This window comes from Pseudophryne corroboree, chromosome 5 (genome assembly GCF_028390025.1).
Source record: "Pseudophryne corroboree isolate aPseCor3 chromosome 5, aPseCor3.hap2, whole genome shotgun sequence".
Classification (NCBI taxonomy): Eukaryota; Metazoa; Chordata; class Amphibia; order Anura; family Myobatrachidae; genus Pseudophryne; species Pseudophryne corroboree.
In genome coordinates, this window is record NC_086448.1 from 20,105,366 (window position 1) to 20,117,421 (window position 12,056).

At 46.9% G+C, this 12,056-nt stretch overlaps 1 long non-coding RNA gene across 1 annotated transcript; it reads left to right on the plus strand.

Annotated features, from left to right (window-relative positions):
- Positions 1-3,767: 3,767 nt before the first annotated feature.
- LOC134928746 (uncharacterized) lies at positions 3,768-11,564 on the plus strand. The gene is made up of 4 exons (XR_010177981.1): positions 3,768-3,860; positions 4,310-4,413; positions 10,916-11,017; positions 11,467-11,564. It is a non-coding gene; the product is annotated as an uncharacterized LOC134928746 (long non-coding RNA).
- Positions 11,565-12,056: the final 492 nt, after the last annotated feature.

Genomic DNA, 12,056 nt, shown 5'->3' on the forward strand with positions numbered 1-12,056 from the left:
CTGATCTTTTGAAGGCTATTAAGTTGATTCTACAGATTACGGATCCTGAGCCATCCGTCCCTCTTAAGAAACCAGATAGGTTCAAGCATTAGAAGGTGGTTAAACAAGTTTTACCTCACTCTGACTACCTAGGGGATATACGTCAGGAACCCTGGGAAAACACGGGTACGAAGTTTGTGCCTCAAAATAAGATGCTGGCTCGCTATCCCCTCGCACTAGAGCTGTCTAAGAATTGGGAAACACCTCCTCCAGTGGACTCACATGTGGCTAGGATGGTGGTTTCCTCAGCTCTACCTGTCACTACCGTCACGTCTCTAAAAGAGCCTACGGATAAACGTGCGGAGGGTTGTCTGAAAGCGATTTACACCCTCACGGGTGCTGCACAAAGGCCCACTATTGCAGCAACATGGGCTGCAGAGGCTATTGAAGCATGGGCCTTGGAGTTAGAAGCTGAAATCTCCTCTGACCATGCTAGACAATGCTTGTCATATATTGTCACAGCTTCTCACTATATTAAAGAGGCGGCTTCTGATTCCGGTATTCTAGCAGCCAAGGCCTCTACTACATCTGTCCTGGCTCGCCGGATATTGTGGCTGAGATCCTCGTCTGTGGATCTGGATTCTAGAAAAACCCTGGAGGTACTCCCTTTCAAGGGAGATATTCTGTTTGGGGAGGACTTAAATAAGATAGTGGCTGGCTTGGCTACTGCCAAAACTGCCTGTCTGCCAAGTACCGCTCCTTCTGTGTCGAAGGCTAAAGGTACTTCCTTTCTCCCCTTTCATCCTTCAGGTAAAGCAAAAGGTCAGGCGTACAACAAGCAGGCCCGCACTTCCAAACCTGGTAAGCCGAAGCCCAAGAGAACCTGGGCTGCCCGTCAGCCAGCTTCCAAGATGGATAAACCTGCCTCATGACGGGGTGGGCCTCCCACTGGGGGATCCCAGAGTGGGGGGCCGGCTTCTAGGGTATACCCAGGAATGGTTGAAGACCCCTTCACATGCCTGGGTACGGGAAGTCATCACTCGAGGTTACGCCATAACCTTCAAAAACCGTCCCCCTTATCGATTTTGGACCAGACAAAGGCAAACACTCTACATTCGGTGGTACAGACCCTCCTGGATACAGGAGTCGTAGTACAGGTGCCTCTTGCTCAGAGGGGCCGGGGGTACTATTCTCCCCTGTTTCTAGTCCCGAAACCGAATGGGTCCTCTCGCATTGAACAGGTTTGTGAAAGTTTCCAAGTTCCGTATGGAAACCCTTCGCTCTATAGTTCTCGCCTTGGAACCTGGGGACTTCATGGTCTCCCTGAAAATACAGGATGCTTACCTGCATATTCCTATAGCAGTGTCACATCAGCAATACCTGAGGTTTGCGATTGGCAACCTCCATTACCAGTTTCGGGCATTACCTTTTGGTTTAACTACGGCTCCGCGAGTCTTCACCAAAGTTATGGCGGTGAAGATGGTGGTGCGCCGCCGTCAAGGGGTCAGGATACTGCCGTATCTGGACGACTTGTTGATACTGGCAAATTCCCCAGAACTTTTCCTACGTCATCTGGATATGACTGTCTGGTTTCTACAAGCCCACGGGTGGCTCATCAACTGGAAGAAATCCTCCATGGTCCCTGCTCAGAGCATGGTGCACCTGGGAGCGCTATTGGACACTGACAACCAGCGGTTGTTCTTGTCCCAGGAAAAAGTCCTGGAGCTTCAGGACAGGATTCGTTGCTTCCTTTCTCGTCCGCAAGTGTCGATACATTCGGCGATGCAGGTGCTGGGCCTCATGGTGTCAGCATTCAACATGCTCAATTCCATTCTCGCCCTCTCCAGAGGCTGATTCTAGCCATGTGGGACGGCCTGCCTCACCGGATCAGATCTCACATGATTTCATTGACTCCGGAGGTCCGTCTGTCGCTGCTCTGGTGGCTCCAGGACCAACGACTGTGCAGCGGCCGTCCCTTCTGGATATCCGACTGGGTCCTGTTGATGACAGATGCCAGTCTAAGAGGTTGGGGCGCGGTGCTGGAGCAACACTCCCTTCAGGGCCGGTGGATCTCCTCTCAATCACCATTCTGGAATTGCGGGTCGTCTTCAATTCAGTGGCCACTACCAGTGTCAGGGAGGATATAAGCTACGGGTCAGTGGCCACTACCAGTGTCAGGGAGGATACAAGCTACGGGTCAGTGGCCACTGTCAGTGTCAGGGAGGATACAAGCTACGGGTCAGTGGCCACCATCAGTGTCAGGGAGGATACAAGCTACGGGTCAGTGGCCACTACCAGTGTCAGGGAGGATACAAGCTACGGGTCAGTGGTCACTACCAGTGTCAGGGAGGATATAAGCTACGGGTCAGTGGCCACTACCAGTGTCAGGGTGGATACAAGCTACGGGTCAGTGGCCACTATCAGTGTCAGGGAGGATACAAGCTACGGGTCAGTGGCCACTACCAGTGTCAGGGAGGATACAAGCTACGGGTCAGTGGCCACTACCAGTGTCAGGGAGGATACAAGCTACGGGTCAGTGGCCATGACCAGTGTCAGGAAGGATACAAGCTACGGGTCAGTGGCCACTACCAGTGTCAGGAAGGATACAAGCTACGGGTCAGTGGCCATGACCAGTGTCAGGAAGGATACAAGCTACGGGTCAGTGGCCACTACCAGTGTCAGGGAGGATACAAGCTACGGGTCAGGGGCCACTATCAGTGTCAGGGAGGATACAAGTTACCGGTCAGAGGCCACTATCAGTGTCAGGGAGGATACAAGCTACGGGTCAGTGGCCACTATCAGTGTCAGGGAGGATACAAGCTACGGGTCAGTGGCCACTACCAGTGTCAGGGAGGATACAAGTTACCGGTCAGTGGCCACTACCAGTGTCAGGGAGGATACAAGTTACCGGTCAGTGGCCATGACCAGTGTCAGGAAGGATACAAGCCTCAGTACAGTGATGTTTATCTACTTGAGATCTGGGGGGCACTGGAGCAGTTACCCCTCTACAGGTTTAAAATTTGAGGATGGCGCCAAATTTTAGAGATTATCTCTCTCATAGAACAGAATTGATAATAATAATAATAATAATAATAATAATAATAATATTAAAGTATTTACTAATAAGTGCTAATAATGATTTCATGTATAACAGGCCGACACATTGGGCACAGTGGGGAGATAAGATACATTACATTACAGCACAGGCAATGGGCGGCACGGTGGCACAATGGTTAGCCTGCTGCCTCCCAGCACTGTGATTTTGGGTTCGATTATCATCAGAGCTGTATATGTGCAGAGTTTATATGTTCTCCTCATGTTTGTGTGGCTTTCCCCCGGGTGCTACTGTTTCATGCCACAATCCAAACACATACAGTACTGGTAGGATAACTGGATTCTGACAAGAAAATATAATCCCAGTGTATATATGTGTGTCCATGTGGCAGGGAATATAGAGTGTAAGTGTAATACTCGTTTTGATGACAGTGTAGACTCCTAAAGGAATGTATTGAGTAATTATGGGCTATTACTCTCACCTTGGTACTTCCTACATATGCTCTCTTTGTTTTGCAGCAAGGAAATGATGTTCATAAATATGCAGCAATAGAAGTACGGGATTAAAACAGATTTTCTGGTTTATTTTGTGACAACAGCATATAATTATTTCCGGCAGTAATGCTTACCACCAAACTTAGAGATTTTACAGTTAAGTAGTTATAAATTTCTTTATCACAATGTCGTCTGCTTAAGATAAATAAAATGAAGTTTTTATTTTACAGCACAGTTGATCTCCGCAGATCTCCATACTGTACAGGAAGAATATTTGAATTAAGGACAGCACATTTATAAAACATTGAATAATTCAAATATATGCAATTATGGTAAGCAACTTAAATACCAGCAATAACATACCCAACAAAACCTCACAATGGTTCCAACTGTATACCCTGCAGTCTTGAATCTCAATCACCCAATAGACCGGTCTATTAAATTACCTATACTGCATAGTACCTAATGGCCATACCGTTGGTGCACATGAAGTTCTTATCCGTTAATAATTTCCATTAAGTTATATGGCTAGGATGCATTAGTCCCTGAAGCACGAACTACTCTCTGCTAAATCCTTTTTCACTTTCTGTTTAATTAACTCAGTTAATTTGTAATCCACAAAGTAAATAAATGTGTGCTACGGAGCTGGACTATTTTCCACGGTGCATGGGATATCCCTTGCTGACCTGCACCTGTGATCGAACTAGCTGCATTCAAAGGTGCGACCAATCCTTAGATACTACATGGAATTATTGATAATAATCTCTGTTATGTTCCACAGCTTATAATATACAGAAGGTAGTTCTCCTGTCTCAACTCCAGATGCCTGGTGGGAGAGGACGGATTGATCCTGTGACTAATCTCAATGTATGCACTTCAGATGAGGTAAGTCTAATTCTGGATAAAGTTTAATTCATAAACTGAGCTGACTTAACTTTATTATCAGAACTGCTCCTTTTATCCCCTTTTAGAGGCTAGCTGTATGTGCCACTGTGTTTTACTTCAATAAATCCCTTCAGCAGATGTCCTGAGGGTGATGATGTCTAGGGCACTATTAGCACAAATTCCCTTCAGCAAGAGGCCCTTTTTTCTATCTGGTTTAATTATATAAGTCCACCCCTGACCTAATATGGAGTGTCCGGAGCTGCCTCTCACTCTCCCCTGGGCCGTCACTCACTGCTCTGGTTGGCCTCCTATCTGTTCAGCCGACTCCCCGAGGGCGTCTCCGGAGCCGTCTCTCTCTCTTCTATTCCCCAGTCAGAGCTCTGCTGTCTCACCGCTGACACTGTGGATGCCGCGCCTCCGTGTAGCTGCTTTCACCGGGTCCTCCGCTACTCCCGTCTGTCTCTCTCTGCTCGATGATCACCGGGATCCGGGTGGGTAAGTACACGCTGGTCTTCTCCCGTCAGCCGCCAAGGGACACCTCTGTACTTCGTCTGCGCAACACTCCGAATCTCCTCAGACTGCCACACAGGGTTTTTTTTTTTTTAAAACTCCGTCTCGGTGCCCGGATCAGTCCCGCCGTTTTCTCCCTGCACGCGCTGACTTTCCCCAGGTGCTATAGGGGACCAGCGCTCCCCTATTATCAGGCCAATCAGCAAGTCCTGAGGCCACGAGCCCTTCCAACTCCTGGGCTGTCAACTGCCCGGCCCGTCCCATTTACCCTCCATGAGGGTGATAAACTGTGTCATAAGTCCTTTACTCACTGTGAGGGTAACACAACCTTTTAAAACATATTAATTTTACTATAAAATATTTCACAGTTATATTAACATTTCATTAACTGCTCAAATTAACTCACTACAATAACAGGGTATTACACGTTCCCCCGCTGGAACGATGTGTGTCCCCACACATCCTTTATTTGTACTTGGATCAATTCATGTGTACGTTTACAAGCACAGTAAGTACAAGTATATCCCCAAGGTATCTTAATCACGATATCTTAGAGGTAATAGGCCTTTAGTACTTCGTTTCGATCTTCTATTTGCTGGTATAGATACTCCATCCTCGACCCTACCATCCCCAGCACAAGAGAAATCACTGCATTTACGAGATTTCTCCTCCATGGTTTCTGGGGCTATAATTCTTATTGAGCTCTGCGGACCGGTACCACCCATGAACAACAGGAGCTCCATGGGGTCGTGTAGTGGAATATCCCCTGGGGTTGGCGGTTCAGCTGTCCAAACCACGTCTTCTTTCGCCGTCAGGACCTCCATTGTACAAGGTTTTAGTTGATCTCGGGATACAACTCTGACGGGTTCCTCTGGACCACGACGGATTCGATAGGTGTAGATATTACCGGTTGGAACACTGACTACGACATATGGAACATCCTCCCACATGGCATCAAGTTTGCTAGAGCGATGATTCTTCTTTAACCAGACCTTGTCACCTTCATGTAAAGGAAGAGGTCGAGCATTGGCGTTATAAGCTCTCCCCTGCCGTTGATGAGCTGCCTCCATCCTCTGCTCTACAATCCGTCTAGCTGTTTCAATTCGTCGATGATGTTCTCGTATCCAATCAACTCGGGGATCAACTGGGTCAATCACAGCAGGGTTCAATTCCAAATCTCTAGGCAACTTGCCCTGCCTGCCGAACATTAGATAGTAGGGGGTGAACCCGGTGGAACAATGTTCGGTATTATTATATAAGTAAGTAAGTTCAGGAAGAAGGGCAGGCCATTGGGCACGCTTCTCTGCAGATAGACTTCGGAGCATTCCAATGATGGTCCGATTTGCTCTTTCACATAACCCATTCCCCTGTGGGTGGTAGGCCGTTGTTCTTACTTTTAGACAGCCGTACAAAGAGCAAAGTTCATTGAACAGCTGTGATTCAAAGGCTGGGCCTTGGTCGGTCAGGATTCGGTCAGGATACCCATAAGGTCTTACGAAGTGTTTCAAAAAGAGCTCAGCTGTGGTTTTTGCAGTTAAATCTCGTATAGGAACAACAACAAGGAACTTACTATAATGATCCGTCATGGTTAGCGCATACTGAAATCCAGTGTTGCTAGAGTCTAATTTAACGTGATCTAGGGCGACGATCTCCAAGGGGCGTTGGCTTTTGATGGAATGTAGGAGGTCTTTTTGGCTGTGAACCGGATGCCTTTTCAAGTTGCAAGGTACACAGTTGCAGCACCACGTCTCAATATCCTCCCTCATTCCGACCCAGAAGTACCTTTTTCTTAACACTGTCTCCGTTTTCTGGGTACCAAAGTGACCAGATTTATCGTGATAGGCCTCAAGCAGAAGGGTAGCCTGACGTTTTGGAACTACCACTTGTGAAATAGGTTGGTGTGTACTGGGATCAAGGCTACTACGGATTATAAGCCCCTTCTTCACCCGAATGCGGTCTCGGTGTCTCAATAATTTGATCAGTTCTGGGTCAGCCACAGCCCGCTGTGTCTTGTTCAAGGAGCGCTTCTGCTGGATAAGGCCCATAAGCTCGCTCAAAACTGGACTTTCTTGCTGGATTTTTATCCATTCCAATGCGGGTAACGCAATATGAGGATTTTCGGGTCGGATAGAGGTTTCAGCCGAGACTGGATCAGATGTCACAACCCATCCTGGGTTTATCGTATGAAACACTGGGGTCTCGACGTCCTCAGCGTCATCCTTTTTCACTTCAGGAAGATCAGCAACAGGTAAGCGGGATAGGGCGTCGGCATTCCCATTCGCTTTTCCACTCCGGTAGGCGACCGTATATTGAAAGTTGGCCAATCGGGATACCCAACGTTGCTCGAGTGCTCCCAATCGTGCATTGGACAGATGAGCCAACGGATTATTGTCGGTCATTATAATGACTGGAGAAGCAGCCAGGTAGTTCCTGAACTTTTCGGTAATGGCCCATACAAGAGCAAGTAATTCTAACTTAAAGGTACTATAGTTCTCGCTGTTCCGCTCTGTTTTACGAAGGCCTCGACTGGCATATGCTATCACCCTTTCACGACCATCCTGCATCTGTGATAGCACAGCTCCTAACCCACGGTGACTTGCATCTGTATAAACTTGGAAAGGTTTCTCATAATCTGGATAGGCAAGTAGTGGAGCAGTTACCATAGATGTCTTGAGCAGTTCAAAGGCACTTTGCTGATCTTCGCCCCAGAGAATCGAAGACGAACTCCTCCTTTCCTGTCCGGACTTACCACGCAATAATTCATGCAACGGAGCTGCCAGCTTAGCAAAACCGTGCACGAACCGCCTGTAATAACCCACGAATCCCAGAAAACTCCGCACCTCCTTTACTGTCTTGGGTATGGGCCACTCTTGGACCACACGTATTTTCTCTGGGTCTGGCGTGACACCCTCAGCGCTGACAATATGTCCCAAATATTGGACCTCCGGTTTGAGTAGATGACATTTTGCCGGCTTGAGTTTCAGCCCTAATTTGATGAGCTGCTTGAACACTTCCTCTAGATGCCTGAGATGTTCTTCATAACTTTTTGAGAATATGATAACGTCATCTAGGTAGAGCAGGACCATTTCAAAGTTGTGATGTCCCAGACAGTGTTCCATTACACGTTGAAAGGTAGCTGGTGCGTTACAGAGTCCGAAGGGCATTCTATTAAATTCAAACACCCCCATCGGTGTGGTGAAAGCAGTTTTTTTTCTGTCCTCCGGTGCCATCGGAATTTGCCAATATCCGCTTGTAAGGTCTAGAGTAGAAAAGTAGGCCGCTGTCTTTAATGCTGTCAATGACTCTTCTATTCTTGGTAACGGATATGCATCCTTATGTGTCACGGCATTCAGTTTGCGATAATCCACGCAGAACCGGAGACTTCCATCTTTTTTTTTTACAATAACTAAAGGGGCGGCCCACGGGCTGTAACTCTCACGGATAACACCTGCTGCTTTCATGTCGGAAATCATTTGTCGCACGGGTTGGTACATTGCGGGCGGTAGTGGTCTGTGTCTTTCTTTGATAGGTGGATTACTTCCTGTCTTAATGGAATGATACACACCTTTAGCTTTTTTCAAAGTCAGAGGGATTTTGGCTAAAAGCCACGGAATTCCTTTGGATTAGTTGTAACACTCCTTCCCGCTGTTTGTCTGGGGTATTCACGTCTCCAATCTGGATCTCCTTCCACCAGGGATCCTCCCTCACATCGACAGATAACCCTTCGGTCACTGTTCCTTGACATGCAGTTGGTATACTTTCTTCCAATACATCTTGGAAGTAAACTTGAGACACCTTTGCTACCATGCAGTGTCGAAAGAGTCGGACGGGATAGTTTTGAGGATTCAAAATGCGAACGGGTACTCTACCTTGCTCCACTTTTGCCAATGTCCTGGCTACTGCAAACGGCTGTTGTCCGTCCAGATCACAAGATTCTATGAGGGCATCATAACCTTGTCCGCCAGGGCCAATCCAAACTTTGCACCACACTACTTGTTCTGAGTTGGGCTTCAACATCACGGGCCGTCGGTCAGCGATTCGTGCCTTTCCAACCTCCCCTCTGTCATTGGCAAATCTCTTTTGACCTTCTAGTAGCCGAATAGTCTGTTGGAGCGTCCTCCGCTCCCACGGGGCGGCTGTCTGCATTTCCATGTGCAGAGCTTCGACTAGTTCATCGGGACAATTTCGGAGGATATTCATTCCAAGGATAACTGGAGGTAGAAAGTCATTTGAAACAGTGGTTACTAGACATCCCTGTCTGGATAAGTTGGCTCGACCAACTGTCATGTCTGCTTCCCAATATCCACGATAAGTAATAGGTTGTCCGTTACTGGCTAATAGATGTAGCCAGGTAGTTGGTGGAGAGACTATTGTTCGCTCATCCCAATGTTGAAGAAATTCATTAAGTCTGATGGTCGAAACTTGAGATCCTGTATCCAGGAGAGTAGCCATCTCCACGCCATTGATCCGAATCTTCAGGCGAGGACACTCACCGACATATCTGGGCCACCACTCCTGCGAATTCGGACCTATTGATACATCTCCTCCCGAGGGTCGGTCCCCTGCCTCGGGGTCTCCTCGTTTAAAGCTTCATTGGGACAATTTCTCTCAATGTGACCACTTTGTCTGCAACCTCTACATATAGGTTGTCCCTGAGCATCAAATTGGTCGGTAGAACGTCTGCCAACTCCCCTTGGTACATCCCATCGAGAGTGATTCCTTGAACTCCGATCTTGCCGCCATTCCCGACGTCGTCCGACATTTTGGCCTTGACTCAACTCCTCAATTTTCTGATCCATCCTAGCTAGGTGCAAGGTAAGTTCCGTAAGTTTAGAGTTTAGAGTCCCAATTGGGTCCTGACTAGATGGAACTTGTGCCTGTTGGGTGACTGCCTTAAGCACTGCAACCTCATTTTTGGTGTGCGATCTTATTTCCTTTATCTCTTCGTCGGGCTCCACTGACACCTCATACTCAGAATCCTCACAGGAATTTAGTCCAAGAATTTGAAGAATCTCTTCTTTGAATTTAGAAAAAGAGCACTTTGGCTGTTGACGACGCACCATTCTCATCTGAGCCTGAATGGCTTCCCCTTGAGTCCCTTCGATGAAGAGATTAATTAATGTCTCATCAGCCTGCTGTACTTCGCGTGGGTCCAAGGCTTGAATTGCCCTCATGGCTTCCTGCAATCCCAACGCAAAGTCCCGTAGTGTTTCGCCACCTCTTTGTTTTCTAGCGTATAGGCGACTTTTTAAATTGGAAATTGTTTTTAGGGCAAAGATGCATCCCAATTTTTCCAAGATACCTTCCGCGGTCTCCTTTTCTTCTTCCGTCCATGCCTCTGACTCACGCAGTGCAGAACCTTTTAACTGTCCCAATACGATCTCCACTTTCTGGACCTCGCTCAACTGGTACAACCTGAACATGGAACGCATCTTATTCCTAAACTCCTTCAGCTGACTGGTTCCTGGGGTACGCATGTCTCCAGGGTAAGTAGGAAGCCATGAAGCGCCAAAATAATATGGCATCGTAATAGGTGATGCTATTCCTTGGTTCTGACCTGCCGGAGATTGACCAGGTGACGCGGGTAATCTCCTCCGTGTGGATGTTGATGCAGGAGTCTGCTGTTCCGGTGATTGCGACATTCTATCCTGTTCGTGGACGCCACAAATTCTTCTCTGTAATACTCGTTTTGATGACAGTGTAGACTCCTAAAGGAATGTATTGAGTAATTATGGGCTATTACTCTCACCTTGGTACTTCCTACATATGCTCTCTTTGTTTTGCAGCAAGGAAATGATGTTCATAAATATGCAGCAATAGAAGTACGGGATTAAAACAGATTTTCTGGTTTATTTTGTGACAACAGCATATAATTATTTCCGGCAGTAATGCTTACCACCAAACTTAGAGATTTTACAGTTAAGTAGTTATAAATTTCTTTATCACAATGTCGTCTGCTTAAGATAAATAAAATGAAGTTTTTATTTTACAGCACAGTTGATCCCCGCAGATCTCCATACTGTACAGGAAGAATATTTGAATTAAGGACAGCACATTTATAAAACATTGAATAATTCAAATATATGCAATTATGGTAAGCAACTTAAATACCAGCAATAACATACCCAACAAAACCTCACAATGGTTCCAACTGTATACCCTGCAGTCTTGAATCTCAATCACCCAATAGACCGGTCTATTAAATTACCTATACTGCATAGTACCTAATGGCCATACCGTTGGTGCACATGAAGTTCTTATCCGTTAATAATTTCCATTAAGTTATATGGCTAGGATGCATTAGTCCCTGAAGCACGAACTACTCTCTGCTAAATCCTTTTTCACTTTCTGTTTAATTAACTCAGTTAATTTGTAATCCACAAAGTAAATAAATGTGTGCTACGGAGCCGGACTATTTTCCACGGTGCATGGGATATCCCTTGCTGACCTGCACCTGTGATCGAACTAGCTGCATTCAAAGGTGCGACCAATCCTTAGATACTACATGGAATTATTGATAATAATCTCTGTTATGTTCCACAGCTTATAATATACAGAAGGTAGTTCTCCTGTCTCAACTCCAGATGCCTGGTGGGAGAGGACGGATTGATCCTGTGACTAATCTCAATGTATGCACTTCAGATGAGGTAAGTCTAATTCTGGATAAAGTTTAATTCATAAACTGAGCTGACTTAACTTTATTATCAGAACTGCTCCTTTTATCCCCTTTTAGAGGCTAGCTGTATGTGCCACTGTGTTTTACTTCAATAAATCCCTTCAGCAGATGTCCTGAGGGTGATGATGTCTAGGGCACTATTAGCACAAATTCCCTTCAGCAAGAGGCCCTTTTTTCTATCTGGTTTAATTATATAAGTCCACCCCTGACCTAATATGGAGTGTCCGGAGCTGCCTCTCACTCTCCCCTGGGCCGTCACTCACTGCTCTGGTTGGCCTCCTATCTGTTCAGCCGACTCCCCGAGGGCGTCTCCGGAGCCGTCTCTCTCTCTTCTATTCCCCAGTCAGAGCTCTGCTGTCTCACCGCTGACACTGTGGATGCCGCGCCTCCGTGTAGCTGCTTTCACCGGGTCCTCCGCTACTCCCGTCTGTCTCTCTCTGCTCGATGATCACCGGGA